The sequence below is a fragment of the Cetorhinus maximus genome, chromosome 16 (assembly GCF_964194155.1).
Source record: "Cetorhinus maximus chromosome 16, sCetMax3.hap1.1, whole genome shotgun sequence".
Classification (NCBI taxonomy): domain Eukaryota; kingdom Metazoa; phylum Chordata; class Chondrichthyes; order Lamniformes; family Cetorhinidae; genus Cetorhinus; species Cetorhinus maximus.
In genome coordinates this window covers 88,265,914-88,286,144 of record NC_135894.1, presented here as the reverse complement: position 1 = coordinate 88,286,144, position 20,231 = coordinate 88,265,914, and the positions used below count along the sequence as shown (strand labels likewise).

The 20,231-nt window shown below is 47.8% G+C and overlaps 1 protein-coding gene across 1 annotated transcript in view; it reads right to left on the bottom strand.

Annotated features, from left to right (window-relative positions):
* The window catches only part of LOC144691810 (immunoglobulin superfamily member 5-like), a 108,058-nt gene extending 98,697 nt beyond the window's left edge, over nucleotides 1-9,361 (bottom strand). Inside the window, exons 1-2 of the mRNA XM_078560317.1 lie at nucleotides 9,330-9,361; nucleotides 8,329-8,502 (exon numbers count right to left, since the gene is read on the bottom strand). The gene's annotated coding sequence lies outside the window, so the exon portion shown is untranslated. The remainder of the gene's footprint in view (nucleotides 1-8,328; nucleotides 8,503-9,329) is intronic.
* Nucleotides 9,362-20,231: the final 10,870 nt, after the last annotated feature.

Genomic DNA, 20,231 nt, shown 5'->3' with positions numbered 1-20,231 from the left:
AGAGGTCATCACCAGTGCTATCAAGTGGCACTTGCTTAGCAATAACCTGCTCACTGACAGCCAGTTCGGATTCCGCCAGGGCCACTCAGCTCCTGACCTCATTACAGCCTTGGTTCAAACATGGACAAAAGAGCTGAACTCCTGAGGTAAGGTGAGAGTGACTGCCCTTGACATCATGGCCGCATTTGACCGAGTGTGGCATCAAGGAACTCTAGTAAAACTGGAGTCAATGGGAATCGGGGGGGAAAATTCTCCGCTGTTTGGGGTCATACCTAGCACAAAGAAAGATGATTGTGGTTGTTGGAAGCCAGTCATCTCAGCTTCAGGACATTGCTGCAGGAGTTCCTCAGGGTAGTGTTCTCGGCCCAACCATCTTCAGCTGCTTCATCAATGATCTTTCTTCCATCATTATGTCAGAAGTGGGAATGTTCACTGATGATTGCACAATGTTCAGCACCATTCATAACTGCTCAGTTACTGAAGTAGTCCATGTCCAAATGCAGCAAGACCTGGGCAATATCCGGGCTTGTGCTGACAAGTAACATTCATGCCACACAAGTGCCAGGCAATGAATATGTCCAACAAGAGAGAATCTAACCATCACCCCTTGATGTTCAATGGCATTACCATCACTGAATTCCCCATTATCAACTTGCTGGGGGTTACCATTGGACAGAAACTGAACTGGACTAGCCATATAAATACTGTGGCTACAAGAGCACGTCAGAGGCTAGGAATCCTGCGATGAGTAACTCATCTCCTGACTCCCCAAAGCCAGTCCACCATCTATAAGGCACAAGTCAGGAATGCGATGGAATACTCCCCACTTGCCTGGATGAGTGCAGCTCCCACAACATTCAAGAAGCTTGACACCGTCGAGGACAAAGCAGCCTACTTGATTAGTAGCACATCCACAAACGTTGACTCCCTCCACCACCAACGCACAGTAGCAGCAGTGTGTACCATCTACAAGATGCACTGCAAGAATTCACCAAGGCTTTTTCGATAGCACCTTCCAAACCCACAACCACTACCACCCAGGAAGACAAGGGCAGCAGATAGTTGGGAACACCACCACCTGGAAGTTCCCCTCCAAGTCACTCACCATCCTGACTTGGAAATATATCGCCGTTCCTTCACGGTCGCTGGATCACAATTCTGGATCTCCCTCCCTAACAGCACTGTGGGTGTACCTACACCACATGGACTGCAGCGGTTCAAGAAGGCAGCTCACCATCGCCTTCTCAAGGGCAACTAGGGATGGGCAATAAATGCTGGCCCAGCCAGCGAAGCCCACATCCCGTGAATGAATAAAAAAAGATGTCTGGGTTTTCACCTTTAGATTCCAGATCTTTAATAATTAATTCATTTTAAATTCCAGCCATTGCCATATTGAGATTTGAACCTCATGTCCCCAGAGCATTAGCCTAGGCCTCTGGTTTACTAGCCCAGTGACATTGCCATGACACCACCAACTCCTCCAAGCATTTTGCAGGTACAAATAGGAGGAACATGCCACTCACTGGCATCAAGTGGTCTAACCAGTGGTCCTTAAAGGAATCAAATGACAGCCACTCCAAATTAGGCCCAGGAAGCTTTCAAATATTTTCTTTACCATTCCCAGGAGCAATGACCCTGCTCTTCCCTGATCCATAATAACATCCTGGCCTGCTGCCAACTAGTCCTAGGCCCTTCCTGAACGGTCTCCCGTTTCTGGACAGTCAGGGAGCCAGTTGGTTTCATGCCCTCACAAGGTTGGTGAGCTACACAGGGAACTTGGAAGCTTGGAATCCACAGCTCCTCAGTGCTGTGATAAGAGAGCCTGGACCTTATGAGAGCACGTGAACTTCAACTTCTGCACCCCGCCCACCATGGCAATTCATTTTGTTCCAGTATGCATCAGCAAAGGGCAGCACAAACATGAATTTCCTATGGTGCAGCTGGCATCATATGCACCCACCTGGCTATTTTGGCAAAAATAAAGCAAAATACTGCTGATGCTGGAAATCTGAAAGAAAAACAGAAAATGCTGGAAAAACTCAGCAGGTCTGACAGCGTCTGTGGGGAGAAAAACAGAGTTAACGTTTCGAGTCCATATGACCCTTCTTCAGAGCTACAGAGAAGTAGAAATGTGAGGAAATTTATACTGTTTAGGTGGGGGGGAGGGGGGGGGGAGCAGGTGGAGCTGGATGGAAGGCCAGCAATAGGTGGGGGCGAAGGAGAGATTGACAAAAATGTCATGAACAAAAGGACAAAGGGAGTGTTAATGGTGGTGGTAAGGGCTAAAGAAGGTGTTGATAGTGGTATTAAGGTAAGAAAGCAGAATGTGATAATAGCAGAGCAGGGGTAAGCACTCTGGAAAGAACAACGTGAACAAGTGACAGATGGCCCTTGTGGGGGTGGGGTGGGCGGTGGTGAGGAAAAAAGGATCAAAAATGGGATAAAAAGGGGATCAAACAATGAACAAATGAATAAAAATAAAAATGAATAAAAATGAAACATTGAGTTCAACAACTTCAGACCATGAACTCTCTCTTCCATCTTCACCCCTTTTTTATTCTTTTTTTTTCAATTCAATTTTCTTTTATCCACTTATTTTCGTTTTTACTCATTCACCTATCGCTGGCCTTCAACCCAGCTTCACCTACTCCACCCACCTTAAACAGTATAAATTTCTACTTCTCTGTAGCTCTGAAGAAGGGTCATACGGACTCGAAACGTCAACTCTGTTTCTCTCTTCACAGATGCTGTCAGACCTGCTGAATTTTTCCAGCATTTTCTGTTTTTCTTTCTGGCTATTTTGGCAGCTGTGTAACAGCATTCACCAGCAAAAAGGATATTCATCAGGGAATTATGCTTCAGGAGTGTATCTTTCCCAGCAACTTACCATAATGCCCGTGTCTTAATGGATTCACAGCCTTATTCTAGGATGACAATAGGCTGAACTTGAATCTGGGATGTTGAGCTGAAAATTCCCCATTATTTCTGCCAAAATCTAATGAGAAAGCAGTGGAAAAGGAGGGATAGTTAGGTGGTGAGGCCTACCAGATATTTCCAACCCAAATCCATATTCCATCCCATCTCCATGGAGACAGTCAGCATCATCCCATCCCCACCTCCCACATGAAAATTTTTCAGATTTTCTTGCTTTCCATGATTGTCTCCATCAATCCCAGGAGATGCCTGGAGAAGGGTAGTGGTGAGAACATGGCCGTGCCATTGCTGCTTCATTGGGTGGTTTGATTTTAAGCAAACCATTCATTATTACTGCTGGAAAATAGAAATATCATAACTGTAAAGTTTAACATACCACGATACATCTTGGCTGGCTGAGGGAGTGCTGTACCGCCGGAGCTGCCATCTTCCATGCCCATCTGCTTTGAAGAAGAACAATGCATGTTCTCCTTGGTGTCCTGGCAAATACATATCCATCAACTAATTTTACTGAAACATATTATCTGGTCACGATTTCATTGCTGTTTGTGGGAGCTTGTTGTACATCAATTGGTTGCTGCATTTCCATACATCACAACAATGATTACACTTCAGGTGCATTTAAATCACTGTAAAATGCTTTGGGAAATCCTGTGGTCATAAAATTAATGCAAGTCTTTCTATATAATAAAAATAATAATGAAGTTAGTGTTGTGTACTTTATATCTCAGGTCTATGCAGAGATGACATTAGTTTCTCTGTGGGAAACAGGTTTCATTCAGAGTGCTTTTAAATATCTACTTCATACTTGGCTCTAGCTTCCAGCTCTTTCTTCAGCTTTGTTTACTTTTCTCTGAGTCCACAGCCAGGTTTAACCAATCAAACACCGTGAGCATCAATAGCAAACAGACTCACATAATCAAACACAGAACAATTGAAACTACAGTAAGGAAGTATGTATGCTTTTCTTCCCTCTTGTACTTTCTGTAGTTGTATGCCATGACCTTTCTATCTTGCTAGTATTACATGATGTACTCCTAATGGAACAAGCTTTCTGAGATGCCTGCTGAAGACATACTTGTATCACCTACGTTGACATGGTGGTCATATTGTAGATGGGGACAGTTCTGAGGAAAGAGACATGGCGGTGAGAGGAAGTTTTGAATACCTGATCAAACAGGAGATGGAAAACGGAAAGCAATGCAGGTGAAAAGACAAAAGAGACAAACAGAAATCCTGACAGAGAGAAAAGCAGGACTTCTCCAAGTTGAGTCCATTTGGCCTTGTGGATACTGACTGGCAGGTACCATTACGACTAGACACACCCAGTCCTATTGGTCTGTGGGGGCAAGCTCAGTTTCCAAGGCTTCTTCTGTAATAGGAACAGGGGAGGTGGCCATTCAGCCCCACAAGCCTGTTCTGCAATTCAATTTGCTCATGGCTGATCTTCTCCACTCCATTTACATACCTTTGATCCATTTCCCTCAATACCTTACTTAATGAAAATCCATAATTCTGCAAAATTCCATCTTGGTTTCAATTGACCCAGCAGGAGTAACCTTTTGGGAAAGAAAGTTCCATACCATCTCTACAATTCACGTTAAAAGTGCTTCCTCTTACACTGTCTGAAATTAGTTGTACCAGAATCACGAGCATCCATCTGAACCTGACCATGCATTCGTGTTTCAGCTAAGTGTTTTGCTGCACTTCCTCAGCACTGCACTGAATGACAATCCAGGTTATGTGCCCTTGAGTGGGGATTGAGGACATGATGCTGTGACTCAAAGATGAGAGTCCTACCAGCTGAGTCAAACTGCTACCTAATGGCATAAAGTTAATGCTTATTAATAAAACTTACTTTGCTGAGCTCAAAACTGAATGTCTTAATCGATCCATTGCTGCAGACCTTTGAAGTCACATAATAGTTGCAAAAAGAATGATGGTGGTGGGGCAAGGGGAACACCCAGAAGTCAGGGTCCATGCCAGAGCCAATAACTCAGCTAAGAAAAGGGTTAAAGTCCTAGAGTTTCAGGAGCCGCTCGTATATCTGTTTAAAGAGCACCAGACTGCTGACTTGGAAATCAATATTAAGTTACTGGAGCAAACGCTCTCGTTTGACGCATGATGGAAGTCTGAATTTACTGAAGGAGACAAAAAGTTCAAAGTCAGCCATGTCCTATTAAAAGTAGTCAAAGTGTGTACCCTCCGTGGCTTTGAATCTCAAACACAGAAATTGGAAAGGCTGGAAAAACTATTGCCTTTCAGACTGACAAAATGGAGACAGGGAAAGCATTCGCCTTGCATGCAAAAGAGATTAAGAAGACAGTTTGTGGCCTGCTTCACTAATTAGCAAAGTTGTGGTTTGTATGGAAGACCCGGCCTTGGCTGAACTTGGTGACATAAGTGCAGGGATTTAAGAATTAGCTTTGAAGTGGCAGTGTGCAGTATTAGAAACAAATGAGTTAATCTTCTTGTGTTAACAAACACACTGAAAGACATTCTTCTGTTCATTATTTTAACAAACCCATTGACCAGATTTTGATTTATAAAAAAGCTAAGTCCTCTATTCAAATAGCAGATGGAGGAATTTCATACACACAAGCCAATCTTTTAGTTACTAATACCACACAATGCCATTTCAACCCACAAGTCTCAAATAAATTGGCAATTTAAACATTATTCCAAAGCTGATTTTATCTTCACACTAAGCCCTTGCAGCTGGAGGATTTCCATAATTCAAACCAAACTGCTTTGACCCTCTCCCTGCCAGAGTAAACTATCCATCGCATGCTCACATCACATATTTTTTTTTCACCTCACATAAAATGTTTCACATTTGTCAGGGTTGAGTTTCATTTACCGATGCTGTACCCACTTGTTTTAGCTGATCTAAATATATTTACAATTGCAGAACTGCGCAATAAAATAAAGACAGGTAAAGCCAAAACAACTTTCATATGATCATGGTATGATACAGCACAGAAGAAGGCTATTCAACCCATCGTGCTTATGCCAGCTCTTTGAAAGAACTGTTCAATTACTTCCACTCCTGTTTCTTTCTCCTTGGCCCTGCAAGATTTTTCCCCTTCAAGTAATTATCCAACTTTATTCAGTGTTTCAAATGTATGTGGAGTTTGATTGCTTGCAGTGCATGTGCAGAATTTCCACAGGTCATGATCCCAGCAGTTGAACTGGCCCAATGGTGCCCTCCAGTGACCATCTCACTGTAATTTTCTGGGTCAGTGGAAGGCAATGTATATAACTATCATGGGGCTGACAGGTATACAGCCTGCTCTGGTTCCCGCATGTCCACAGTGACCAGAGGTTCCAGCACATCGGGCGTTATGTAGTGCAGTCAACTTGGGTCTTGCCCACCAACTAAAGAGCTGGCAAGTCCTGCCCCATGGGCTCCTCTGGGGAAGGCTCACCAGCATTAAGTGCCTCTCAGGCACTTAAGTAGCCAGTGGTGGGCCTTCCCCTGGACCAAGGACCCTGGTGGAGTGGAAATCCTGCACCCCCCCTCCACAACCCCGGCCCCGAGAGCTGCTGGCCAGTCAGCGGCCGGCAGCTGCCCGTTGCAGGCAACACCGGTGGGAACAGTGGTAACGGCCAGCAATGCACCCAGTGAGAGGCCTATCGCCAAGCTGCACTGCAGCAACTCACCAAGGCTTCTTTGACAGCACCTTCCAAACCTGCGACCCCTACCACCTAGCAGGATAAGGGAGTATATGCATGGGAATACCACCGCCTGGAAGTTACCCTCCAAGTCACTCACCATTCTGATGGTGTACCTACACCACATGGACTGCAGCGGTTCAAGAAGGCAGCTCACCACCACCTTCTCAAGGGCAACCAGGATGGGCAATAAACACCGACCTAGCCAGTCACACCGAATCCCATGAATGAATGAACCAAAAGGATCCCTGAGGGACGCAGGCCACAAGTGAGTGAGGGTGGGATGGGGCGGCGGGGTGGGGTTTGTGAAAGAAGAGGGGAGTGGAGCCAGCATCAAGGTCAGAGGGGGGGGGGGGGCTTTCAACGGATTCTGGCCCCCTTCCCAACGGCAGGCCCTTCAATTGGACACTGAGCGCCTTTGAAGGAGGGAACCCCCTCCGTCCCCACCCCGGGAGCCTGTAAGCAAACACGACAGTTCGCTTTTCAGGCTTCCCATGTGGCGACCAGCCCCACCGGTTGCTGGGTGAATACCAGTGGTGGTGGGATGAGTTCTTTCAGTGGGCAATAATTGCCCACTTAAAAGCCTCAATTAACAGCAGGGCAGGTAGGCCGTCCATGAGCCTTTCCACCTCAGGCTTAATCAGGGCAGAGGTGAGAGGCACTGGGGTCCCCACCCGGCACCCACCAGCCTGATTAAATGCCCCTCGCCTCCAAACTAACGATGGGGGAAGACATTAAATTCTGCCCCTAGAGTCATTATAGCGCAAAAGGAGTCCATTTAGCCCTTTGAGTCCATGCCGACTCTCTATAGGGCTATCCAATCAGTCCCATCCCCCTGCTCTAGCCCCTGAAAGATTTATTTCCCTCAAGTACCCATCCAATTTCTTTTTGAAATCATTCATCGTCTCCGCTTCCACCGCCCTTGTGGGCAGCGAGTACCACTCGCTGTGGAGAAAAGTTCTTCCTCACATTCCCCCAAACTGCAGCTCTTGACCAAAACCTTAAATCTGTGTCCCCTAATCCTTATGCCGGCAGCTCATGGGCACTGTTTTACCTTGTCTACTTCATCTAATCAAATCACCTGTCAATCTCCTCTGCTCCAAAGAGAACAACCTCAGCTTCTCCAGCTTAACCCTGGAGCTAAAATTCCTCATCCCTGAAACCATCCTGGTAAATCTCTGCATCCTCTCCGGGACCTTCACATCCTTCCTAAGGTCTGGCAACTAGAACTGAAAGCAATTCTCTAGTTGTGGTCTAAACAGACCTTTATAAAAATTCAATATAACTTCACTGCTTTTGTACTCAATATCTCTATTTATGAAGACCAAGATCCCAAATGCTTTACTAACTACTCTCCCAATATGTCCTGCTAGCTTAAAATACCCATGTACATGAACCCCCTCCCCACCAACCCACTGCACCAGGTCCACTTGTCCCTGCATACTCTTTAAAACTGCATCATTATGTCTATATTGTCTCTCCCTATCCCTTCTGCCAAAATGCATTACCTCACAGCTCTATGTATTAAATTCCATTTGCCACTTGTCTGCCCATTCTGTTAGCCTATTTATGTCCTGTTGCAGGCGATTGGTATCATCTTTACTGCTTGCTACTCCTCCAGTCTGAAAAACAACCATTTACCATGACTTACTGGCCCAGATGTTCCACTCAGGATGGGAAATTTCCAACCCTGATCAGACAATAAAATGTGCACTTTACCTTCCTCCGATTTTTCTGAGCAATCTTCCGAGGGAAGATCCTTCACATCCGCCTGATTGCAACAAACCTCATAGGGAGCGGCGCAGAGAATCAGTGCAGAAGTCACGTCCCCCTTTTGCAGCACTAGCTGCCATATTCCAGAGTGTAAATGTCCCATATCATCTTTGTAAACAACTATGGAGAGAAGGTAAGTGGATAAGGTAAATGGTATGGGGATAGCGTGGGTAAGGGGGTAGGGTGGATAAGGATAGTGGGTAAGGGGGTAGGGTGAGGTGAGGGGGTAACGTGGGTGGGATAACTGGATAAGGAGGTAGGGTTGGTAAAGGGGTAGGATGGGTGAGGGTGTAGTGTGGATAAGGTAAGTTGGTAGGGTGAGTAAAGGGGTGGATGAGGGGGTAGGGAAAGTGGGTAAGGGGTAGGGTGTGAGGGGGTGGGGTAGGTGAGGGTTTAGGGTGGGTAAGGTAAGTGGGAAAGGGGATATAGGGTGAATGCTGGGGTGGGGGTCAGTACAGAGGTGGGGTAGCACGTGGATGGGGTGGGTCAGGATTAGTCAGGTTGGGTTGGTGGGGTAGTTGGCTTGGTTCAGGTCGGGACAGGTTGTCAGGTCCAGGGTTAGTCACATCCGGTCGGGGGGAATAGTCAGAAGGGTCAGGGGGAAGTCGGGTGCATGGTCAAGTCAGGTCAGCTTGGCGGGGGTGCAGGGGGGTTGCGGGGGGTTGTGGGGGGCGACGTAACTTTGCCTAAACAGCTATTAGCCAAAAGCACTCTATCTTAAAATTGGATGCTTGGCCTTTTAAGTGACACTAGTGAGGTTCCTCCAAACTGCAGAACACATGTTGAGCTGTAAATCATTAGCGCAGGAATTCAGTCATGCTGTGTGGTCAAGGTGATGAAACATTGACTCACCTTCGGGAAGAGCAGTCGGAGAGGTGTACCTTCGGGAGATACACAGAGAGGAGAGAGAATAAATACAGCCCAGAGAGTGCGGCCACATCACTCACCTTCGGGAAGAGCAGTCGGAGAGGAGGATCTGTGAGCTGCTCGGAACCGACCAGCGCTGAGTTCAAAAGGAAAGTGAAAAGAAAACAAATTGTGACATCGCAGGAAAAAAGGTTGGAGAAGGAGCTAGCTGTTTGGTGAGTATCTGGTGAATATCTAGTAAGTGTTTAAGACTTATTCTATTCCTAAGGTTTACAATAAAGCAGGAACTGTACTTTTTATAAGGTTTATTAAGTAGGGCCAAGAAATACAAAGTTCATAGAAGTAAACCAAAGTAAAATAAAGTCAATATAGAAGAAGTAAATTGAAGCCATGGCAGGACAGCTCGGTCGTGTGGAATGTGTGCCCTATAATTTGTAGGAAGCCATGGACGCTCCTGGTGTCCTAGACGGCTACATGTGCAGAAATGCTGCCAGCTGCAGAACCTGGAGCTCCGGGTTTCAGAGCTCGAGCAGTGGCTGGAGTCACTGTGGTGCATCCGCGAGGCTGAGACCTACGTGGATAGAACTTTCAGAGAGGTGGTCACACTGCATCTTAGGAGCCTGGAGGCAGAAAGGGAGTGGGTGACTGTCAGGCAGTCCAAGAAAATTAGGCAGATAGTGCAGGAGTCCCCCGGGGTCCCGCTCACAAATCGGTTTTCCATTTTGGAAGCTGGTGAGGGTAGTGGTTCCTCAGAGGAGTGCAATCAGAGCCAAGATAGTGGCACCGCAAGCAGATCAGCTGTACTGGAGGGGAGGAAGAAGAAAGGAAGAGTTATAGTAATAGAGGATTCGTTAGTTAGGGGAAGAGACAAGAGTTTCTGTGGCCATAGACGTGAATCCAGGATGGTATGTTGCCTCCCCTGGTGCCAGGGTCAAGGATGTCACGGCGTGGCTGCAGGACATTCTGCTGGGGGAGAGTGATCAGCCAGAGGTCATGGACCACACTGGTGCCAATGACTTAGGTAGGAAAGGGGGTGAGGTCCTGAAAGCAGACTTTAGGGAGCTAGGGAGGAGATTGAAAAGCAGGACCTCTAAAGCAGTAATCTCAGGATTACTCCCAGTCCCATGTGCAAGTGCGTATAGGAATAGGAGAACTGAGCGATTAAACACGTGGCTGGAAAGCTGGTGTAGGAGGGAGGGCATCAGATTTCTGGGGCATTGGCACCGGTATGAATATCCTCGCAGGGGGATTTGCTAGTGCTGTTGTGGGGGTGGTGGTTTAAACTAGATTGGCAGGGGGATGGGGGATGGGAACCTGAGGGCAAAGTCAGAGCAGGGAACAGGAGATAGAGAATTAGTGAGTGATTCTGAAAGACAAAAGAGGCACTGGTTAAAAAGTGTACGGTACAGGAATTTGGCAGTGTTAAAAGGTAAAGGTATATATGTAAATTCAAGAAGTATAGCAAATAAAGCTGATGAGCTGAGGGCACACATAGACACATGACAACATGATATCATTGCTATAATGGAAACTTGGCTTAAGGAGGGGCAGAAATGGCAGCTCAACATCCCTGGATGTACAGTTTTCAGACAGGATAGAGAGGGCGATAAAAATGGTGGGGGTGTAGCATTATTGGTTAAAGAATCAATTACAGCTGTAGGGAGGGATAATATGCTAAATGAGGTATCAAATGAGGCCGTGTGGGTTGAGCTCAGAAATAAAAAAGGGGCAGCCATACTGTTAGGAGTGTACTATAGACCCCCAAATAGTTGAAAAAGTTAGAAGAGCAAATGCGTAGGCAGATTTCTGAGTGCAAAAACAATATGGCAGTAATAGTTGGGGACATCAACTACCCCAATATCAATTGGGATATGAACAGTGTGAAGGGCACAGAGGGTGCAAGATTCTTGAACTGCATTCAAGAAAACTTTTTTAGCCAGCACGTAACAAGTCCAACGAGAGGGGGCACAATTCTAGATTTAGTCTTAGGAAATGAAGCTGGGCAGATGAATGAAGTAGCAGTGGGGGACCATTTTGGAGATAGTGACCATAATACAATTAGACTTAGCATCGTTATGGAAAAGGACAAAGACAGAACAGGAGTGAACGTTCTAAATTGGGGGAAGACAAATTTTACAAAGCTCAGAGGTGAGCTGGTGAGTGTGGACTGGGCTACTAGAAGGGAAAACAGTGTCAAATCAGTGGGAGGCATTCAAAAGCTAGATTCTATGGGCACAGTGTAGACATGTCCCCACAAAAAAAAAGATGGTACTGCCAAATCTAGAGTTCCCCACTTATCCAGAAGCATATAGGCCAAGGTAAAGCAGAAAAAGAAAGCTATTGACAGTCACAAAAGACATTATACTGTAGAAAGTCTAGAGGAGTATAGAAAGTACAGGGGTGAAGTAAAAATGGAAATTAGGAAAGCATATAGAGGATACAAAAAAAAAATTGGCAGGTAAAATCAAAGAATACCCAAATGATTAACCAGTACATTAAGAGCAATGGAATAACTAAGGAAAGGGTAGGGCCTATCAGAGATGTAGATGGTAACTTGTGCGTTGATGCTCAAGATGTGGGCATGGTTCTCAATGAGTACTTTGTCTCCATCTTCACTAAGGAGAGGGATGATGCAGACATTCTAGTTAATGAGGAGGAGTGTGAAATATTAGATACAATAAGCACAGTGAGAGAGGAAGTACTGGAGCGACTGACATCCTTGAAGGTGGATAAGTCACCAGGGCCAGATGGATTGTACCCTAGGCTGTTAAAGGAAGCCGGGGATGAAATAGCAGACGCTCTGAGGATCATTTTCCAATCCTCACTAGATACATGCGAGGTACCAGAGGATTGGAGGTCTGCAAATGTTGTACCATTATTTAAAAAGGGTGCAAGTGTTAGGCCATAAAATTATAGACCGGTCAGTCTGACTTCAATGGTGGTCAAATTATCAGATTCAATTCTGAGAGACAGGAGAAACTGTCACTTAGAAAAGCATGAGTTGATCAAGTACAGTCAACATGATTTTGTGAGGGGAAGATCGTGTCTTACTAACTTAATAGAATTTTTTGAGGAAGTATCAAGGAGGATTGATGAGGGTAGTGCAGTGGATGTTGTCTGCATAGATTTTAGCAAGGCATTTGACAGGGTCCCATATGGCAGACTGGTCAGAAAAGTGAGATCCCATGGGATACAGGGGAAGGTGGCGAGTTGGATCCAAAATTGGCTCAGCAACAGGAAACAAGGGATAATGGGCAATGGATTTTTTTGCAAATGGAGAACGGTTTCCAGTGGTGTTCCACAGGGCTCAGTGTTGGGGGCCTTGCTGTTTGTGGTATATATTAATGATTTGGACATAAATGTGGGAGGTATGATTGGGAAGTTTGCTGATGACACAAAAAATGTTAGTGAAGAGGTTAGCTGTTGTCTCCAGAATAGTATCAATGGTTTGGTTGAGTGGGCAGGAAAGTGGCAAATGGAATTCAATCCAGAAAAATGTGAGGTAATGCATTTGGGGAGGGCAAACAAAGCAAAACTCAATAAACGGGGGGATATTGAGAGAGGTTGAGGAAGTGAGAGACCTTGGAGTGCATGTCTGCAGGTCCCTCAAGGTGACAGGACAGGTGGGTAAGATGGTAAAGAAAGCAAATGGAATGCTTTCCTTTGTTGGATGGGGTAGTGAATACAAAAGCAGGGATGTAATGATGGAACTGTATAAAATGCTGGTTAGACCTCAGCTGGAATTTTGTGTACAGTTCTGTTCACCACGTTACAGGGAGCACATAATTGCCCTGGAGAGAGTACAGAAAAGATTTACTGGAATGCTGCCTGGGTTTGAAAATTGCAGCTATGAGGAAAGATTGGATAGACTAGGTTGTTTTCCTTAGAACAGAGAAGGCTGAGGGTGACCTAATTGAGGTGTATAAAATTATGAAGGGCTGACAGGAAGAGAGTAAAGACTTGTTTCCCCTAGCTGAGGGGTCAATTACCAGGGAGTATAGAGTTAAGGTGATCGGTAGAAGGATTAGAGGAGACATGAGGAAAAACTTATCCACACAGAGGATGGTGGGCGTCTGGAATTCACTGTCTAAGTTGGTGGTTGAGGCTAAAACGCTCAGCTGATTTAAAAGGTACTTGGATCTGCAACTGTAGCGCTGTAACCTGCAAGGCTACAGACCAGGTGCTGGAAAGTGGGATTAGAATGAGCAGCTGGTTCCTTTTTCATCTTTTTCTGGCTGGCACAGAGATGATGGGCTGAATGGCCTCTTTCTGCACTGTAACTTTTCTATGGTTCTATGGTTCTGTGTTCTACATGTGTTAAATCAGCTGATTGGGGTCATTGAAGGGCCCTTTCTGATGCTTCCAGTGCACACTTAGCACGTCCAAGATAACGCCCTTCCTAGCAGAGGGCGTAGCCCAGAGTTGGCCAGAAATGGCCAGAAGCATGGCCAACGTCGTTGTCGGCTTTCGAGGCTAGGGCTGGTACTAACTAGCCTAATTTTGCAGCCTTTGTATTTGTCATACAACACGTGCTGGCGAACATAACGTGCTTCACGTTTATGCTGTTTTAACTGAAAATTTCCAATTTTAAGCTATCTAAGGGAAGCTATGTATATAAAGTAATATTATGGGCAGGATTTTGAGGCTGTCGTGTGGGCACAGTGGGTGGGCACAGTGGGTGGGCACGGTGGGTGGGCATGGTGGGCGGGCACGGTGGGTGGGCATGGTGGGCGGGCACGGTGGGCGGGCGCGGTGGGTGGGCATGGTGGGTGGGCACGGTGGGCGGGTGCAGTGGGCATGGTGGGCGGGTGCAGTGGGCGGGCACAGTGGGCATGGTGGGTGGGTGCGGTGGGTGGGCGTGGTGGGCGGGCACAGTGGGTGGGCGCGGTGGGTGGGCACGGTGGGCGGGCACGGTGGGTTGGCACGGTGGGCGGGCGTGGTGGGCGGGCGCGGTGGGCGGGTGCGGTGGGCGGGTGCGGTGGGCGGGCCCAGGAGCGGCTGAGAAATGGTCCGCCGCTCTCAATCAGGCCCGACCACAATTTCATGCTGGCCGGCCAATTAAGGCACAGCCCGTGTGAAACGCAGCTCCACACTGGTCGGGAAGGGCCAAGCCAGGTGGGTGTCTGTCGGCCGCTGGGTCCAATGGTGACTTGGCGGCCGGGTTAAAAACAGCACAGGCAGCCCCTGGAAGGCTGCCATGGAAGAACGTCTGTTGTGCATTCACAACCTCAAGTGATAGAGTCAAGTGCGGCTGGAGACAGCAGACAGGTGGGCATGTTGGCCCCCTGCTTTTTGGACGAGTGCCCCGCCGTCCTACTGGAGGAGGTGGCTCCCAGGAGGGATGCCCTTGTCCCCAGGGATGGGAGGAGGAGGCCACCACACCTCACCAAGAGGGCATGGGAGGAAGTGGCAGGGCTGGTGAGCAGCCATGGCGTAGTGTGGAGCACATGGGTGCAGTGCCAGAAGCAGCTCAATGACCTGCTGCACTCAGGAAGGGTGAGAACCGCGTCGGCATGGGTCAGTGTGCAGAAGTGTTAAGGTGTGGCCGTCCTCCTGTGGACATCAGGAGTGCTAGAGTCCGAGTGCCAACTGTCAATGACACTGGAGCTGGCCAAGGGGGTGCGCCCTGACTGCTTGGACTGAGTGCCTTGCGGCTCGAAGGCCACGACTCTGATGTGCCCTGTGAAGTGTTCCTCAGCTGGGGTTGGCCAGACTGCAATGGCGCTGCAGGTAGAGAGCAGACTAATCAATGCTCCTCTGTCCTTTCAGGAGAAGATGAGCCATAACCAAGCTGAGAGGGCACGTACAGGCGGAGACCCGCCCAACCTGCTGATGCCCTCCCGGTTCGAGCAGGACGCCTTGGAGCTGGAGAGCTGTGCAAACAGGCGTGGAGAGGCGGGGGTGCCAGATGCAGGTAAGAGTGCAGTGCACAGAGGTGAGAGTTTCGGATTGTGCAACCTTTCTAGTGTAGTCTCTTGATTGATGGGAGCCTCGAACCTGGAGTCCCCATTGATCATTGTAAGACGATGGCACCGTGATGCATTGTCTCACCAGGGTGCCTGGCATGCACAGTGACAGTGCGATGACTTTAACTAATGACATGTCCTTTTTATCCCTTTTAAGTTTGCCAGCACACACTCGCTCTGTGGACCCTGAAGGGCCATCCCTGATGCCAGAGGACCACCATGCTTCATCTGCACCTGCGTCACACCCGCTTTCTGGTGGGCATTAGATTGGCGGCTAGAATGTCGGTGCACAGCAGTGAGGGCACTTCACTCGCTTGATGAGCAGGAGCAGGAGCAGGCAGAGAGTGCCCAAGGCAACGTCAGTTGGAGGACTACTGGGGACCAGGACGATGCTCAGTCGAAGGCAGATGATGAGCCTCTGGAGTCGTCCATTAGGTGGGAAATGCTGGACGTCCAGCGGAGATATGCGGGAGGATCTGGCAGAGATTCATGAGGGTATGCGTGCCATGGTCTCCGTTATGGAGGAGTGCATGCAGAGCGTGAGCACTACATTGACCCTCATGGCAGAGCGCACTGCCTCCACCTTTGAGAGAGTGGCGACTCTCATGGAGAGGCAGCTCCAGGGACAGAATGAGGGGTTCCTGGGGTTAAGCTCAGACCTGCAGGCCCTCACACAGGCACTGACCTCAGGTAGTCAGTGTCAGTGTGGGAGATGGATGAGGCACCCATTATCCCAGCTAGGTACACGTCCATCAATGGTGGGCAGGGAGGTCCAGGCCTCACGTTGGCACACGAGCTGCTTGTCATCTCTGTGGGCTCCTCTGAGGGCGCTCTGGATGATGGCAGCAGCTCCTCCACCCCTCTGCCAGTGACCGTCGCATCTGATGAGGCTGCGATGACTGGGGAGATGCCAGAGACCTGAAATTAAGCCTGCAAATGCTAGAATGAAGCCCCAAACAGAGATGAAGCTGCCAAGTAACAATAAGTCATCCTGCTCACCCCTTTTATCCTGCCTGTGGGTGAGGTTTTCGAAAATGTCGGCTGGCCTCCTGCCCATTTTGACCGTGGGACAAGCGTGAAACTGCACAGGCAACGAAAAATCACGTCAATTGGCTTTTTAATGGTCTTAAGGGCCTCTTAATTAATGGCGGACGTGGCTCCGGCACCCGCTCACGCACCCTGACCGCAATATCGCGGGAGTGCGCGATGACATCAGTACGCTCGCCCGACATCATCGCGCACTATTTTACGCCCGTTCGGGTCGGGCACGTGCCCGCCTGCGGGAGGTAAAATTCTGCCCTCTAAAACCATGTACCTGGCGGGGAGCCTCGCCCACCAGAAGCACAGGTTGAGAACATGGGCGTGCCGTCCCACTGGTTTTTACACCCATGAGCAGGCGGAGATGCAGCAAAGCAGTGCATTCGAATTCCCCCTTCCAGGAACACAGCTTCATCAAATTACCTCTGGCGTAGCACAGGTTGGATGCAAATTAAAACTCTTTCAGCTTTGCTAAACTTGGAAAGAATGCCCTCTGCTGTTTCAGTGTGAATTTCACCACAAACCATCCCTGAACTAAATTGAAGAGTTAATTCACTGACGCCCCACTCCCAGTGGAAATATGCGCTCAAGAAGCATTCAAGTTGAAAAATAAATGTTGAGCTTTTGTAGCTCACCCTTCTACAGTTCACCATTGGGAATATGGGCTAATTAAGTCGAGGATGGGACACAAGTATGGATCCCCTTAGGATCGAATGCTCAGTTCACACTCAGGCCCGACAGGTTCCTTCACCGTTCATGTTATTCATGAATGGCAGTACTCACCTCTCAGTACCTCAGCTGCCAACCACAGAACAGTTGACGCACGAGTATCTTCAGCATTGTGAAAGAAGCAGACAGCGGGAATGGTGAAGCACATGGTTATAGGCAGCAACAGTACATGCTGGAAGATAAGTGGCGGTTGCCTTGCATTAGCAGCCATCATGGACAGTTTGTTATTTCCTGGCCTTGGAATGATGATATTGGGAAAGTTGGGAATATGTATTTGTTCAAGAGCAAAGGGAAAAATATAGGGAGCACCTGAAATGGAGAACGCGGAAGGGCATCATATTGAAAGAATTTTGAACAGATCAATAATGAAGGACTGGTAAAGACCTTCTGATCCACCTGGCCTGTCCTACACAATGGTGATACCTTGTGCATCACAATACACACACCCTCCGCCCAACCCAAAACCAGGTGACCTGTTGGGAGAGGCAAAAATACAGATAAAAGTCCAGGCCAATTTGGGGGGAAATATCTGGGAATTCCTCTCTGAGTCATCTAGGCAATTGAAAATAGCCTAGGTTATCACTTGGGTCCCGAATTCCCTGCAGTACCTAACTTTTGTAAGAGGTGAAAACTGCCCTAACGAGAAACAGGTCCAAATCTCGCTTGACCCGATCTGCTGAATGGCACTTGCAGCCGCCGAAGATACTTCTCTGCTCCGTCCCAGGAACAGGCATAGACCATTCGGCCCCTTCAGTCAGATCTGCCATCCGGTTAGATCAGGATTGATCTGTGTCTTAACTCCATCTCCACACCTTGGTTCTGTAACCCCGTATGCCCTTGCCAAACAGAAACCTAACAATCTCAGCTTTGAAATTCTCAAATCCCAACCTCAACAGGGAGAGCTCTTGATTCCCACCACCTTTTGTGTAAAGAAGTGGCATGTCCCCTGTTCCCCACCAGAGGGAGTAGTTTCTCTCTATCTAACCAATCAACTGCTTTAAATGCTTTCAACACCTCAATTAGTCACCTCTGAATCTTTTATATTAAAAGGAATACAAGCCTCTTCTTCTTCAAACTCCATAGTTAAAGCCTGCAAATGTTAGGCAGACTGCTTACACCAAAGTGCTCCATGCAGATGTCTCTTTCAATAACAAGATCCCGACACAGCAAAGCACAATAATGCTTGGAACTTGGTCTGGAGGGCACACCTAACCTATCCAGGCTTTGGAACTGCTGTTTTATGGTACGCTCGATGAAGCATCTTGCAGAGGCCTGTCCTTGTTGTATCTTTGAGTCTCTGCTACAACCAAGTGCCACAAGGGGGTCAACTGCCAAGTTTTACTTGCACCTCCTTCAGTTTGGTCTACTGTATTCGTTGCTCCCAATGCGGTCTCCTCTACATTGGAGAGACCAAACGCAGACTGGGTGACCGCTTTGCGGAACACCTTCGGTCTGTCTGCAAGCATGACCCAGACCTCCCTGTCGCTTGCCATTTCAACACTCCACCCTGCTCTCATGCCCACATGTCCGTCCTTGGCCTGCTGCAATGTTCCAGTGAAGCTCAACGCAAACTGGAGGAACAGCACCTCATCTTCAGACTAGGCACTTTACAGCCTTCCGGACTGAATATTGAATTCAACAACTTCAGATCATGAACTCTCTCCTCCATCCTCACCCCCTTTTTTATCCCTTTTTTCAAAATTCATTTTTATTTTTTACCCACTTATTTTTATTTTAATTCATTTATTCATTGTTTGATCCCTTTTTATCCTATTTTCAATCCCTTTATTACTGCACCACCGCCCCCTCCCCCCACCCCACCCCCACAAGGGCCATCTGTCACTTGTTCATGTTGTTCTTTCACAGAGTGCTTGCCCTTGTTCTGCTATTATCACATTCTGCTTTCTAACTTTCACCACTATCAGCTCCTTTTTTATCCCTTACCATCGCCATTAACACTCCCTTTGTCCTTTTGTCCATGACATCTTTGTCAATCTCTCCTTTGCCCCCACCTATCTTCTATCCGACTTCACCCCTCCGCCCCGCTTAAACAGTATAAATTTCATCACATTTCTACTTCTCTTTAACTCTGAAGAAGGGTCACACGGACTCAAAACGTTAACTCTGTTTCTCTCTCTCCACAGGACGCTGTCAGGCCTGCTGAGTTTCTCCAGCATTTTCTGTTTTTGTTTCAGATTTCCAGCATCAGCAGTATTTTACTTTTCTCTTTGCATTAAGTTCCGTGGGTCACCCAGCAGACCACCTCCTGACCTTCTGATTGACAGGAAAAGAATGTGGGCGTGCTGGGCCGTCATGACATAACAGTGTCAGCCCCTGGGATCAGCAAAGCGAGGCATTCACATGTAATGTTCCGTACTGCTGCTCGCTTGCAAGTTAAATGTTGAGTGAACAATTTGTGTGTGAGGCAATGCTGTTGCTGTTTGCATTGTGTATGTGCCATCAGTGACACACTGGACCTTGGGGAAAACATGGTCTGGAAAAAAAAACACCTAGTGCTCTTTCCTCCCCTTCTTCTCTTTTTGCCCATGGGGGAAAACGATGGCATTATTGGTTCTGACAAACGCTGCATCAGTCACCTGCTTCAAGCAACGGTGCACTGCAAGCCAGCTTATATTTCACCTCCCTTCTATTTTTACTTAGTTCTGTTGAAGAGTCATGCGGACTCGAAACGTTAACTGTGTTCCTCTCCGCAGATGCTGCCAGACCTGCTGAGTTTTTCCAGGTATTTTTGTTTTTTGTTGTGCACTGCAAGCCAACTGATGTTACCAGTGGGCCCTGGAAAGAGTCTGAGGTGAAAACAAGCAAGACGCCCGTCACCTTAATGTTGCCGACAGCGCCGCTCCTCCTGCAACACGTTACCTGACCAGATTCACGGTGCATCTGAGCCTGAAAAAACATTCCGCCTCTCTAGCAGCCGGATAATTCCCGACTGCACTTGGCTTGTGCCGCAGGGATGGAGTCGGGTAACAAGTGGTCCTAAAACAATTGTATTAATCATCTGGGCCCTTACACTGCACAGCGACTGCAGGACAAATCGCTCCGGATTTTGCTATCTCTTTCAGAATTCCATAAAAACTGCTTTGGCTGCGCGCCCCTTCGTCATTCCCCTCCTTAAATGCAGCAACGTGTGGAGGCTCTGCACATTTTCCCGCCATTCCTCCCGCCCACGTTTGCCATCATGACTATGCTTTTGAGTCACTGAAATATGATCCGCACGCTGCTATCAGA